This window comes from Eupeodes corollae, chromosome 1 (genome assembly GCF_945859685.1).
Source record: "Eupeodes corollae chromosome 1, idEupCoro1.1, whole genome shotgun sequence".
Lineage (NCBI taxonomy): Eukaryota > Metazoa > Arthropoda > Insecta > Diptera > Syrphidae > Eupeodes > Eupeodes corollae.
Genome location: NC_079147.1, coordinates 56,936,550 through 56,950,602, shown reverse-complemented (window position 1 = coordinate 56,950,602; position 14,053 = coordinate 56,936,550). Strand labels below are relative to the sequence as shown.

General features: G+C 35.3%; 1 non-coding gene across 1 annotated transcript; it reads left to right on the top strand.

The window, feature by feature from the left end:
- The first annotated feature begins 13,406 nt into the window (after nucleotides 1-13,406).
- Trnal-uag (transfer RNA leucine (anticodon UAG)) lies at nucleotides 13,407-13,486 on the top strand. The gene has a single exon. It is a non-coding gene; the product is annotated as a tRNA-Leu (tRNA).
- The last annotated feature ends 567 nt before the right edge of the window (nucleotides 13,487-14,053 follow it).

Genomic DNA, 14,053 nt, shown 5'->3' with positions numbered 1-14,053 from the left:
TTAAGAGGTCTGAGAACCTAAGTAAAGTAAGTAAGCAATGTGTTAAGTTGTTTTCGTGTAAAAAGCCGGTAAGGTTTCGATTCTTCATATCACTAAGTAGTAATTTTGTCATCGATTCCACTACATCAAGTACAGAAGGTGTTGTAAGAACGTCAACGGTCCAAGAATGCTCAAAAAGGGTGGTTACATTTTAACGGCAACTGTTTAATTTAAAATACTCCTAAATGTCAATTTTTTTGTATTTTGTTTGACATTTCCAAATGTCAGACTAATTCAATTAAAACCATGGAAAATACTGAATCGGGCAACAAGTTGAAGTTATTCAGACTTATTTTAAAAATGGGCGTTGAAATCAATTATAATACACTTTGCGATTTGATCGTCCAAATGTGTTTACAATCGGAAATATCGTGCAAAATTTGTGGAAACCCGGTCTGTAGGAGATTTGAAAATACCAGCGCATGCTCGTACAGATTGTACTGCAAGAGCCGTCCACTTCAACTTGATGTCGTGCCCAACAATTGCGATTCTAAAGCTAGTCGTTGATGACATTATGCATATAGACTTACATTTACACGCTTACAAGGTACAATTGACTCAAGAACTAAACTCTCTTGACCATTTCCATCGTCGTCGATGGTCAGAATGGTGGCGAGAAATGGCAATAGTGTTTGATCAATTTTCGAAACAAATCATCTTTAGTAATGAGGTACATTTTCAGCTCAGTGGATTTGTCAATAAGCAGAATTGCTGCATTTGGACGAATGATAATCTAAGAGTAAATTTCGAAAAATCAATGCACTTCTTTTTTTGGGGTTATTTGATGTACATCGATAAGCCAGCAAGAGTTTGCTAAAGAATTTGATAATTTGGCACAATAACCACATAGAACCTTAAATTTATGTCTCAGCGTCATCGGATATTGGGACTATTGGATGGAGTAGTGCCGCTGAGGTCGGCAAGAACATTTAACGGATATTTTGTTCCATTCATTGAACTACACCTACCAATATTATTATAATAAAAACAAAGGCAAATGTGTCTTATTCAAATTCATCAAAAAGTGTCAAAAGATGACAAATTCAAAAGTTTAACTGCCCACAAAGTGAGGTATTCAAAATAAAACCTCTTATTGGAAAACAGAATAGCGTAATCTTGTAGATGTGAGTTTTTCAATGAAAGTTGGAGTTTTTTTTCTCTTATAATTTTCTCGTCTCCGTAAAAACATCTTTCATTCCTCTAAATTATTTAAAAATATGGGGTAAATTCTCTTAAGATTCCATAAATCCTGTTCTGACATAAGACTTCTCAATTAATATTTCGGCGCACCTCCTTTTATGTTGCAGGAAACTCTTAACCATCAAGTAAAAAAACCTCGGCAACGCAGTAACTAAGTCCCTAGGAAGCCATTTAACTAAATCATTTTTGACCACCCATTCAAGGCATTTAAATTGCCTCCGCATACAAATTTATTCCACCCCTTTAAGTTTTATTTTTTTTAGTCCACCTTCCAATAAATTGTAAAACTAATTTCCGAAATTCCATTTAACCCCAAAATATGAGTTTGGAAAAAAATAACAAACGAAAACATTGAATTCCGTTTGAAAATCTAATCAACATCCCTTTTCCTGTGACTTTAGTTGCTGACTCAGTTTCCTCTTGGTTGTTTTTTTAAAATTTATTTCTTTTTTTTCGGCAGGAATTATCCTTAATTTATTTTTTTCTCATTTTTCTTCAATTTAATTTTTTTCCTGTGTGTAAAATGCATGGCGACACAAGAAAGGATACAAAGGACTAAGGTAATTAAAATATATTTTTTTCTGTTGCTGCCCGAAATCTAAATACTAAATTGCTTTCTAATACAAATCACATGCAGGACACAAACCAGGACTTTATTTTTTCCTTTCTTTCTTCAAAGGCGTCCTTATGTCAGAGTTTTGTTCCTTCATGATTTTTTTGCTCTTATATTTTTTTCAAGGATTTTGAGAAAAAGGAATGGGGATGTTTTTTTTTAAACATTTTGCATTATTTTTATATTTTTTTCTGCTTTTTGCCTCTGGATTTGTCCCCTGTGGCCACTTGATCAAAATACTCCAGCACACGCAAAGTGTCCTAATTTAACATCGCGAAAGGATGAAAGGGATATTTACATGTGAAGGAAACTGACGAGAAAAAAAAAATAAATAGAAAATTGGGTGAAGACAATTAAACAATAAAAACAGCTGACGTCATTGAAGGGTTGAGGCGATTGAGCAGAAAAACAGAAAAAAACGTAGCTAGCAGAAAAAGGGTTAGAAGTTAGACCATTTCAAAGGATATTTTTTCGGCTTTCCTAATTTATTTGTAAACGCATACGGCTTTTTGGGGTTTCTTTTAAGGATATATCATTTTTAATAGTTTATTCGGCTGAATTTTAATTGCTAATTTAATTTTGTATTTTTTTTGGCGTTGTTGTTTTTTTTTCTAGTGGGCGGAAAGGAAAGATGAATAAGCAGTTTCTTGAAAGTTGTATGGTGATGGTTGGTTTCCTTTTATGAATATAGATTAGACTTTATAAAGAAAAAAATGTGAAACCTTTTTTCTATACGGTACCTGCCTAAATAACAGGTTAATTTAGTTTTTGGCAATTCACCTGCCTTTTTTCGTTTGTTTCGTTTCGGTTATGATACTATAAGGAAGTTGGTTAAGCTGCTGACGGTGAAACAAATGGTAAAATAGCCTTATGTTGAGTGCAATTTGTGTACATTATTTCTTAAAGCAGAAAAATCGATGGATAAGGGAGTTCTTTTATTTAAAGTATTCCGATGGTGAAACTAAGAATTTTTGAATGATTAAAAGAATTTAGTGGAGTTTAAGCCAATAAGATCATAAAGTTCTCTCAAGCTGCGTCGAAGAGTATTCCAGAGGCCGATAGCAAATATGACACGAAACTTTTTATAAAGGGTGTCCCAAAATTAACGCAAGATTTGAATTAAATAGAAAACGCCGTTTTTAGTCTTTTGGTAGTTATATTTTTATTGACTCGTAAAGTACATAGGATAGGGTTATGTATGGAATAACACATCGGACAAATGGCCTCCACGGCTTTGCATGCACATGCGCACTCTTTTGTTGAAATTTTCCATTACCATTCTGCATAAATGTGGCTGAATTTCGTTGATGCAGCGTTGAATCTCCTCCTTTAATGCACGGGTGGTTTTGCTCGAAAAATCAGGGTCCATTTGTTGATGTTCAATAATCCATTCAACGAACTCTCTTCTCTGTCCATGGTCATTAGGCTTCAATTGTTGTGTTACTTGAATTTTGTAAGCATGAAGACACAGATCTTTGGTGAGTATACGCTGTAGAGAGGTTCTTGAAATTTGCAATTCTTGTCCACGACGTCGAATTGAGGTTCCTGGATTGTCGGCAACACTCTCACGCACTGCTTCGACATTCACATTTGACAGTTGACGAAGTTAACATATTTTGTATGAAATTTTCTAACTGCAGCCGCCAAGCTTTCACTATTTTTTAAATATTCTTTAATAATGAAGACACGTTGTTCTATCGTGTAACGCTCCATTTTTAATAACCCTATACTGTTAGCTGTCAAATTGCTTTTTTTCAGGGTTGTTATAACACTTCACTGCTCAAATGGCGGCAAATTCAAATCTTGCGTTAATTTTGGGACACCCTTTATAACGTGATTCAGTTGTTGAGTGAGCTGGACTTTATTTGGATGTGGGTCATGATGTGCGTAAGACAGTCTTAATGTCTGAGAATGACGAAGAATCGACACATTATTACATATTTTAGAATCTTTAATTGGTCAGTATATGCTTCATCGATAGTGACGTTGACGCCAGCGCAGATATGATCACAAGTTTGATTCTCCTGGGAATGATAACTGTTATCCCGAATAGGGTTAAAAGCATCAGACCTAAGCAAAACGCATGTTTCGATGCGAGCTGTAAAGAGACTATTAGGGTCAAGAAGGTAAGTTTCCAGTTTCCATTGTTTTAAAGCCAATCTAACTGAGGAAACCCGGAATAAGATCAAGCAAGCCAAGGAGGCTTTTTACATGACCAAACATTACGCCAAAAAAACTGCAATGTCTCAAAGGCAGTAAAAAATGTTTGGTCATTTGTAAATAATATGAGGAATTCTTCCTCTTTGTCTGTTCCTACGCTCGTTGTCAATGACTTTCCATTTGTTAGCTCTTAAGAGAAAGCTAATCTCTTTGCTAGGCAATGCGACGCTGCCAGTGAGTGTTATAATTCCGCCCACGAAAGCTTTTTCATCTGTACTACTTCTCAGGTCTCGTTTCAAACGGAGCGTTTCGACAGTACGCCTTTCGTAGCAACAGGTCCATTGGTGACCTCATGGTTCATCTCACCGAACAGTGGAGCAAATCTTTATATCGCTTTGGACTAAGTAAGATTATTGCACTTAATATTTCAAAAGCATTTGATAGGGTTTGGCATCAGGCTCTCTTATCGAAAATACATGTTTTCAGTTTTAATAAATCCATTCTTCATTGGATTAGTCATTACATTTCAAATCGTTCAATACAAGTTGTTTTGGTTGGTGTGAAGTCTGAATACTACAAAATAAATGCTGGTGTGCCCCAGGGCTCCGTTCTATCTTCAACATTTCATACATTGTTTCGCTGACGGTAGTACTCTTAGCTTTTCATATTCTTTTTCAGTTTCGCATTACTCTTCTTCGGATGCGGAACTGCAACGACAAAATATGATAAGCTCATTAAATTCCGACAGAATTGTACAATTGGGATTAAAAAACCCCGTGGAATTTAATGCTTCAAAAACCCACTTGCTATCTTGTATCTTTAAAGCGAGATGCACCCCCCTTGCCATTATCCATAGATGGAACTTTTATCGAGGAGACTGAACATCTCGATATTTTCGGTATGTGTATCACCAATCACCTTTTGTGGAACGATCACATACGCGATGTCGCCAAAAATGCCGCAAGATGTTTAAAGCTTGAGTATAACTTTCATATCTGGCCTGGTGTTCCTGCAACTTATTTGAGCCTCTTTTACAGTTTTGAACTTAAAGCACTTAGATTGATTTGGGTCGTCGGCAACACTAACAGTTACAGCAGCTACATTAACAGAGGTACGACCGATCCAGTTTCTTAAAATTTCCAAATTGCTTGTTTGCAAAGTTTGGCGAAGTTGTAAACCATAATTTCCTCTTAAAGCACGATATGTGGCTGTGTCCGAATCACCATTTTCATAGTAGGTTTTTTTACAATTTGTATGCGTTAAGCAATTGTTAAGCGATACATTTTTGTAAATTTAAGACCTTCAACTAAAAAGAAAAAATTGGTTTAACAACTTAGTTTGACAGATGCCAGCTTCCAGCCTTTTACTTTTGAACCCGCAAAATGGATAACCCGTTATAGTTGAAATTTAATGCAAGGCGGTAGCGTTATTGGTTCGATAATCAAAACTTTAGTTTTGTAACTTCTAATAGGAAGTTATTTTAATGGGTACGATTTGTCAAATTGAAAATTTTGACATTTCTCGACGTTTTAAGGTCCCAAGAGTCGAAATAAAAGGTTTTTAGAGAGATGTTTGTGCTTCCGTGTTTTTTTCGTTGTCCATAGCTCAAGAACCAGAAGAGGTGTCGACTTCAAATAGATGTTGTTATACAGATAGAAAGGCAGAAAGATGTAGAAAGGGCTCTCAAGAAAATTGTGTGGTCGGTTTTTTGGTTAACCTTTAATATCTTAGGAACCAAAAACGCTAGAAACTTGAATTAAATTTTGTAGAATATATTTTAACGTGATACTTAACAATGATATCTTTAGAAAAAAACTGAAAAAAAATTTGTCAAATCGAAAATTTTACGAATTCAAAATGATTTTATCTCCAAAACAATTTTTACAACAAAAAATGAAGTTTTTAACATCTGGTAAAATTTTGAGAAAAGTCGAATTGACCGTTTTTTATAAAAAATAAAAACCTGAAAAAAACTTTACTCAAAGTGAGTAAAATTAATTATCGACTCAACATTTTTTTTTTGAAAAATATAAGATATTGGCTTTAAACTACTTTTATCTTTTAAAAAATATTGTTGTCAACATTCAATAAAATTTTAGGAAAATTCGAATTGACAGTTTTCTTACTTACTTACTTAAGGTTGCCCACAGTCCTGTATGGACTAGGGCCTCACCCAACAAACTTCTCCATCTAGCTCGGTCCCTAGCTAGATGTCTCCAGTCTCCCACTCCAAGTTGGGTGAGGTCACTTTCCATTTGTGCGCGCCACCTAATCCGCAGTCTTCGTCTACTGCGCTGTTCTGTAGGTGTGGACTCGAAAGCTTTCCGGGCCGGAGCATTGGTTTCCATGCGCACTACGTGACCCAGCCATCTTAGTCGTTGGAATTTTACCATTCCGGCTAAGTCTACGCCGGTGTACAGCCCGTACAACTCGTCGTTCCATCTTCTCCTCCACTCCCCTTCGATGCATACGGGACCGTAGATCACACGAAGAACTTTTCGCTCGAACCGACACCCAAGGCTTGTGTTGTTTTCGGCATTTACAGTGGAGACTAGGTAGACGAAGTCCTTGACTACCTCAAAGTTACGTCTGTCGATTGTGACGTTTTGACCAAAACGTCGGTGTTGTATGTCCTTTCTAGACGACAGCATGTACTTTGTTTTGCCCTCATTAACCGTTAAACCCATTTTTGGCGCCTCTGTCTCAATACTCACAAAAGCCCCATTGACATTACGCTGAGTTCTTCCGATTATGTCAATGTCATTAGCATATGCTAGTAATTGGACAGACTTTTGAAAGATAGTGCCTCTAGTGTTGACGTGCGAGCTCTGCACTATTCCTTTAAGCACGATGTTAAAAAAATCACATGACAGCGCATTACCTTGTCTAAAACCTTTTTTGACATCGAAAGGTTCTATTAAGTTGTTTCCAACCTTTATGAAGCCACGTGAATTCTCCATGGTCACCCTGCACAAACAGACGAGTTTGACAAGGATGCCAAAACTAGATATGGCTCTATAAAGCTCGTCCCTGTTGATGCTTTCATATGCAAACCTTGAAATCGATGAAAAGATTGTGGGTGTCGATTTGGTGTTCTTGTGTTTTTTCCAGGATCCGCCGTAATGCGAACATTTGATGGGCTGAGGACTTTCCTGGTCTAAGACCACACTGATAAGGAACTATCAAGTTGTTGACGATGGGCCTTAGACGTTCACATATTACGGTAAACAAAATTGTGTAAGCGATGTTAAGAAGACTTATTCCTCTATAGTTGGTGCAGTTTATAGGGCCTCCATTTTTCAGAATTGGGCAAACAATATTGAGGTTCCATTCATCGGGAATGCTTTCTTTCGACCATATCTTAGAGATAAGTTGGTTCAGCCTCCTAACCAACTTATCTCCAGCTTCTTTAAAGAGCTCGGCATTCAAGCCATCTGCTCCAGCGGCCTTGTTAGACTTCAGCTTAGATATGGCAATCTTTACTTCGTCTTCGTCGAGAAGATGGGATTGTTGGCTTTCGAACTTCATTCCTGCTTTTAAACCTCTCGACATATTCTACCGCACGCTTCTCAAGCCCTCTCGTTTTCCTTCTGAAAGTCGGTGTTCCTCTCGCCTCTTCTGCTCATAGAGCTCATGAGCAGCTCTCGTCCTTTTATGCGGCACCGCTTTGAATGCCTGTTGTTTGGCTGCGGACATTCCTCATCAAACCAGGGATTCCTTGTTGGTGGATGGTTAAGATGGCTTCTCTGATTGCATCTTGCCAATGTTGCCACTGGCCCTCGGTTACTTCTGACTCGGTGAAGGAAGCATTTTGCTATCTCTTGCAACTATAGTCGTCCAAAATTTTATCTTTTCTTAATATATCCCTGTTTTGCATTGGGTCCGGACACTCGAAGGGCTACCTTGGCTACAACGATGTAGTGTCCAAGTCGATGTAAGCTCTTCGGAAAAATCGAATATCCATGATGCTGGAAGCGTGTCTAGCGTCGATCGCTGTATGGCCAATCTGGTTGACGGTAGATTGATCTGGAGAACTCCAAGTTTCTTGGTGGAAGTTGAGGTGTTTAAAACGCGTACTGGCTTCCATGACGTTTTGCCACCGCAGCAAAATCTATGAGCCTGAATCCGTTGTCGTGCAGGCTGTTTTTCCTAATGAGGACGACGAAAAAAGCTTCCCGAACATACGAACGTTCGTACACACGCTAGCACAGACATCTCTCTAAAAATCTTGTATTTCGACTCTAGGGGCCTTGAAGCGTCGAGAAATGTGAACATTTTCAATTCGACAAATCACACCGATGAAAAAAAAAACAAAAATGATTTTAACTCCAAATTAAAAGATTGACGTTTTAACCATCTGGTAAAATTTTGGGAAAAATTTAATTTATATTTTTGCAAAAAAAAAATAAGAACCTAAACAAAACATTACGGAAAGTCATTAAAAATTGAGGCTTAAGTATTTTTTGACTCAAATATCTTCCAAAAAATTAAGATCATGGGTTTCAAACTAATTTTATTTTATAAAAAATATTGTTTTCAATATTCGGTACAATTTTGAGAGAAATTTAATTGACTATTTGTTTACAAAAAATAAAAACCTAAAAAAACAATACTCAAACTCGTTAAAAAATTACTTTCGACTCAAATATCTTTACAAAATGTAAAAATATTGGTTTAAACTATTTTTATCCAACGGAAAATATTGTTTTCGATATTCAGTAGTTTTTTTTTTTATAAAAATCCAACAGTCCTTTTTTTTCATTAAAAAATAAAATCTACAAAGAAATAGTACGCAAATTTGGTAAAAATTGATGTTCGATTCTTGATATCTCTCTAAAAAGTTAAGAAATGCTACTTAAATTGGTAAACATTTGTTTTCAACTAAAAATCTCTTTAACAGAACTAGATTTTGAAATAAAACTATTTCTTCATATTCAAAATATTGTTGGTGATTACATTTTTTAAAGTAATTCAATTTTCACGTTTTTTAAGAAAACACGAAAACCTACACACTTTTTAAACAAGACAAATCAACAGACGGGATGTTTTATAAGAAATAAGAATCTACATAAACAATAGAACGCAACATTTTTAAAAACTGATGGTCGATTTCAGAGCCCCTACTGTGTAACTAGATTCTACTTTTGATTCTATTCGAAACTCATTTCCCATTCTGCTTTCAAATTGTGCTACGTGTGAAAGTAGAATCAGATGGTATAACCAACTTGTTTTCAAAAAATGTTGTGCTTTCGAACGAGTATGGAGTTGTTTGACAGTTGAAAAAAAAACATCATATTTTGGACAAGAATAATTATTACATAAATGGACATCTTTGGAATTTGGTTTGATTTGCAACGAAATGAAGAACTAAAACAATGGAGCTGATTTGAACGCATTCTAAAAAAAATATATATACTTTTGTTTTAGTTTTGTTAAGAGCTATCGTCTTTCTAAAGACTTACTTACTTACTTAAGGTGGCGCTACAGTCCGGGGCGGACCTGGGCCTCAACCAAGAAGCGTCTCCAGTTTCGCACGCCAAGTTGGTTGAGGTCCTCTCCCACCTGGGTGCGCCACCTGAGTCGCGGTCTTCCTCTACTGCGTCGTCCCTCGGGATTATATTCGAAGACCTTCCGGGCTGGAGCGTTGATGTCCATCCGCTCTACATGACCTAGCCATCTAAGCCGTTGGACTTTAATTCTGCTAACTAGGTCAGTGTCGCTGTACAGCCCGTACAGTTCGTCGTTATATCTTCTCCTCCATTCTCCATCTATGCGTACGGGACCAAAAATCGCCTGAAGAATTTTTCTCTCGAAGCATCCTAAGACGCTCTCATCATATCATCTGCGTATCCGAGTAATTGGATGGATCTTTGGAAGATTGTGACTCTAGTGTTGACGGTTGAGTTTTGCACAATTCTAGAAGTGATCTTTCCATATTCTCAGCATCGACTGTGGTTCTACTACGATGTTCCCTTGATCGTCTTTACATGCTTCGGTTCGTGGCTGGTACCCTTGGGAGGTTTTTTTTACCTTTTGGTAAAGACGTTCTTACTTAAAACCATATCATGACATGACTCGCAGAATACAAAATGCTGTTCCGATTATCATTAAGCTATCGGCAGCATTGAATTTTTCGGCAACATAAAGTTACCAAAACCAAATCGGTGGTGACAAGAACGCTGGAATGGCACAGCAAACCATGTCAAAATACTTGCTGAAGTTTAGACTTCAATCGAAAGAGTCATGTACCCGCTGATAACACTGGTCAACAAATTTTTAACTTTTTTTGCCACATGGACTTTTTTGATATTTTTTGCTTTAGTTGGTGATCATGAGAAAAAATAAATAGCTTGAAAAAATTTGTTCGACAAAAATTTTATTTTATTGAGTAATTTAAAATATTGCGAAATAATACAGATCTTGTTAATTAAAACTGTATTTTTTTATAAATGACTTATTAGATCTTAGATTTTCTTCCATGTTTCGCTTCTGGTTGGTCCCTTTTAATTGCCCAGCAGTAATCCGCTAACATATTTGGGTTCCATTTGCCCTAGTACCGCTTTTCCATATGCAAAATGTGTTGATGGTCCCTCTCACCGTGCTCGTCGCTGAAAGGCTTTAAATTGTCAGGAAAAAAATATAGGTGGTAGTCTAAAAAGTGGATATTAAGTGACATGTTGCAATCCAAAGCTTTATATGCCATTAACAGCTCGCTAACCAACTCCCTGTAGCTGTCACTTTTGTGGTTACCCAACAAATTTTCAACAACATTTTTAAAAGCCTTCCATGCAGATTTTTCTAAATCGCTTGATTTTTAGATGAGACCCTAATAGTTCTGATTGTTTTTTGGACAAATTTAGATTAGGAACTAAATCATTTAAGTCTCCTTGAGTTATGAAATGTGGCGCGATTGCGATTCCTTTAAACTGAAAGTCATCGTCCTCGTCAGCACATTAACCTGAAGTGAACGAGTGTGAATGGTCATTCTCAACAGACGTAGTTGGAACTAGTAATAGTTCTGGTAATTTTTTACAATTAGAGACTGGTCTTATAGCCGAAGATAAGTTAGGGTAAATAACAGTATTTTTTTCTTGTATTTTATACCGTTTATGTCAGTGAGACAAAAAAAGCAATCCGAAACGTGATCTCGCTGTTCAGTCCATATCAAGGGTACTGCAAACGGCATAGGCCGTGCGCTTTTCTTCCAGTCGGTTGAATTTTTCACACACGTTATGCAACAGACATAAGAAGCATAAGATTTGTCTTGATGGGCGACAGAAAAAACAAAACATTGGTGATAACACTCCAACACAAGATTCGTAAAGTTTCGTCTTTGTTTTTTGAATGTCAGTTCTCCGCAAACATAACATAAATAGATAGGATCATTGTGACACTTCCTCGACATGTTCACAGGGTTAATAACAAAACAATGCTACCACAAAAAGTTGTTAAAATGCAACCACAAATATTTTTAAAACGTAGTACAAGCTTTGAGTTATACCGTATCACAACAAAACTGAGGCTAATTGACAATTGACAATTGTGATTTAATAATGAGACTAGATTGAAAAAACAAAATTAGCTATCAAAGTTCATGTGACAAAACCAGTGTTGACCAGTGTAATGAGTTTTGAAATGAATGACGAAGAGAAACGAAATAATTCGATGGTAGATGGAACTCACATTCAACATTTTACTTACACTTTGACAAAAAAAACTTCGCTCGCAAACACATTTGATATAGAGTGATTATTTTCGATTTTGCCTTGTGCTGAATTCTACTTCGAGTTACGTAGTTCTTCGTTTATTCGAAAGTTCATAAGAATATAGTTGGCACTACTAGAACTTTTCGATTCTTATTGGTTCGAAAGTAGTCAAATAGATACATATGTAGTACCAATTTTTCGAATACGAGCAATTTCATTGTAGAATTGAGTTAAATACTAGGGCCCCAGTGTTTCGAGAATAGATTCAGTTATTGATTTCAAAATTATTGCATTCTATAAAAAACTTTTGCTTCATATATAAAATTTCAAAAATTAAAATTTTAATGAGGAAAATAAAAACAGTATTTTTTTATAAAAAAATAAGAACTTTATTTTTTTTTTTAAATTGGTAAAAAACAGATATTGAGGTCAAATTTATTTAATCATATCCAAAATATTGTTGCTAAATTAAACATTTTTGTTAAAAAAATTCACTTGCCAACTTTTTTAAAAAACACGAAAACTTATAAAAACAAACAAAAAAAGGAAGAAATTGTTTTTAACTCAATAATTATGAAAAAATATTGACTTTCTTTGTTTTTATCGAACCCGAAACATTGTTATTAACGAATTGTTTAAGTCTTAGAAAAATTAACAGATAGGTATGGATGGGAAGTTATAAATTTTGGGTCACATCCCAGCCTGCATATTTTTCGCTGCAATTGACCAACTAAAAAGTTTATAACAAACATAAAGGAAGTTAAGTTATAAGTTCTTTTTCGTCACTTGAGTAATTTGTAACTCAAGAGTTTGGTCTTGAAAGCAGTTCTGATTTAAGTTTTCAAAATATACTTTTTGAAACTTATAACAGATTTGAATCTGTATTCTCCAAATCAAAAATTTATAATGGAACACAAGGGCATTTGAATGGCTGGCTGGCTTCACAGTAGCATCATTTAAATTTTCGAAAATCTTAATCTCAGTCAATGCACGTAGCTATGGTAGACTGGACGTATACGTACTTTTTTAAATTAATTTTATCACTAAGAAAAAAAGAAAATATGATCTATTTTACGTATTCAAAATTTTATGCCAGACCTAATGATTTTAACGTAAAACAACTAAAAATCTTTAGCCTTTTCAAAACAACATATGGTTTGGAACAAACAAAGATAATTTTAAGCCGGCACTAGAGCTAAATACTGACGATTTTGAAACTTTTCAAAATTTAAATTCTGTTTTTCTCAGAGCAGATGTTAACTCTGCACTCTTTATCACACAAAGTGATATGGAAATGTATTACCAAAACAATTCAAATTGGAAAACCAATCACCTTTTTAAAACATAACATCATCTCAAAGTCTAGAACTTAAAAAAGCGCCTCTCGATATGCTGTAAAAATGCTCCAATCCGTATAGTCAATTTCGCCTAGCAATATACATTATGCCAAAAGCTTTACAATAAAGCTTTACATTGCGCCTAAGTATGGAACAAAGAAATCTAAAAAGTTTAAAACCCCAACAATCGATGAGAGTGTAGAACATTTATATCACCATCAGCCAAGTTAATTAATAGAACTTTTGTAAGTGCTGTGATTCATGGTCTATTTTTGTACTTTAATAACATTTTATTAGAATTTTTTAATTAAACAAAATGGAAAAGTTGCAATGGACTTTTCACCGTCAAGAGGCAGCGTGGCCGAGCGGTCTAAGGCGCTGGTTTTAGGCACCAGTCCGAAAGGGCGTGGGTTCGAATCCCACCGCTGTCACAGTTTTTTGTAAGAAATATTTTTAGCCAAATTATTGAGTTAGTCATCATTTTGTTCTGACCATTTAGAATATCTCTGGGTTGTTGAATAAAACAAATTTTTAATATGATTCTCTTTAATTGCAATGATTTGTCATAACTTCGATTAATTATATATTTTATAACTGGAGCAAGATTTTTGTGACAGTTGAGATTGATTTATAATAGGATTCTCTTTGCGTGTTCTAAGTAATATTGTTCCGGACGCAGGCGGAATGAGGATCTTGCATCTTGGTGATTAGTGGGTTATTTTTATATTAAGTTGTGAAAGTTTTAATTGGTTTATTTATAATTAAATATATAGTTCAATAGTTCGTCTTAAAATAATGAATGACTAACAAAAGGTAAGTTTATGGGATGCTTTGACACATAAAGGTATAATTTGAATATTATTCTAATTTTGTTTTATATGTAAATAAAGAACTTTACTACTAGCTTTGAGATTTTAAATCAGTTAGATAATTATTTCAAGTTGTTTTTACCTACACTACGAGTGTGCTGTTTTTCATTCGTTTTTTTTGGGAAAGTT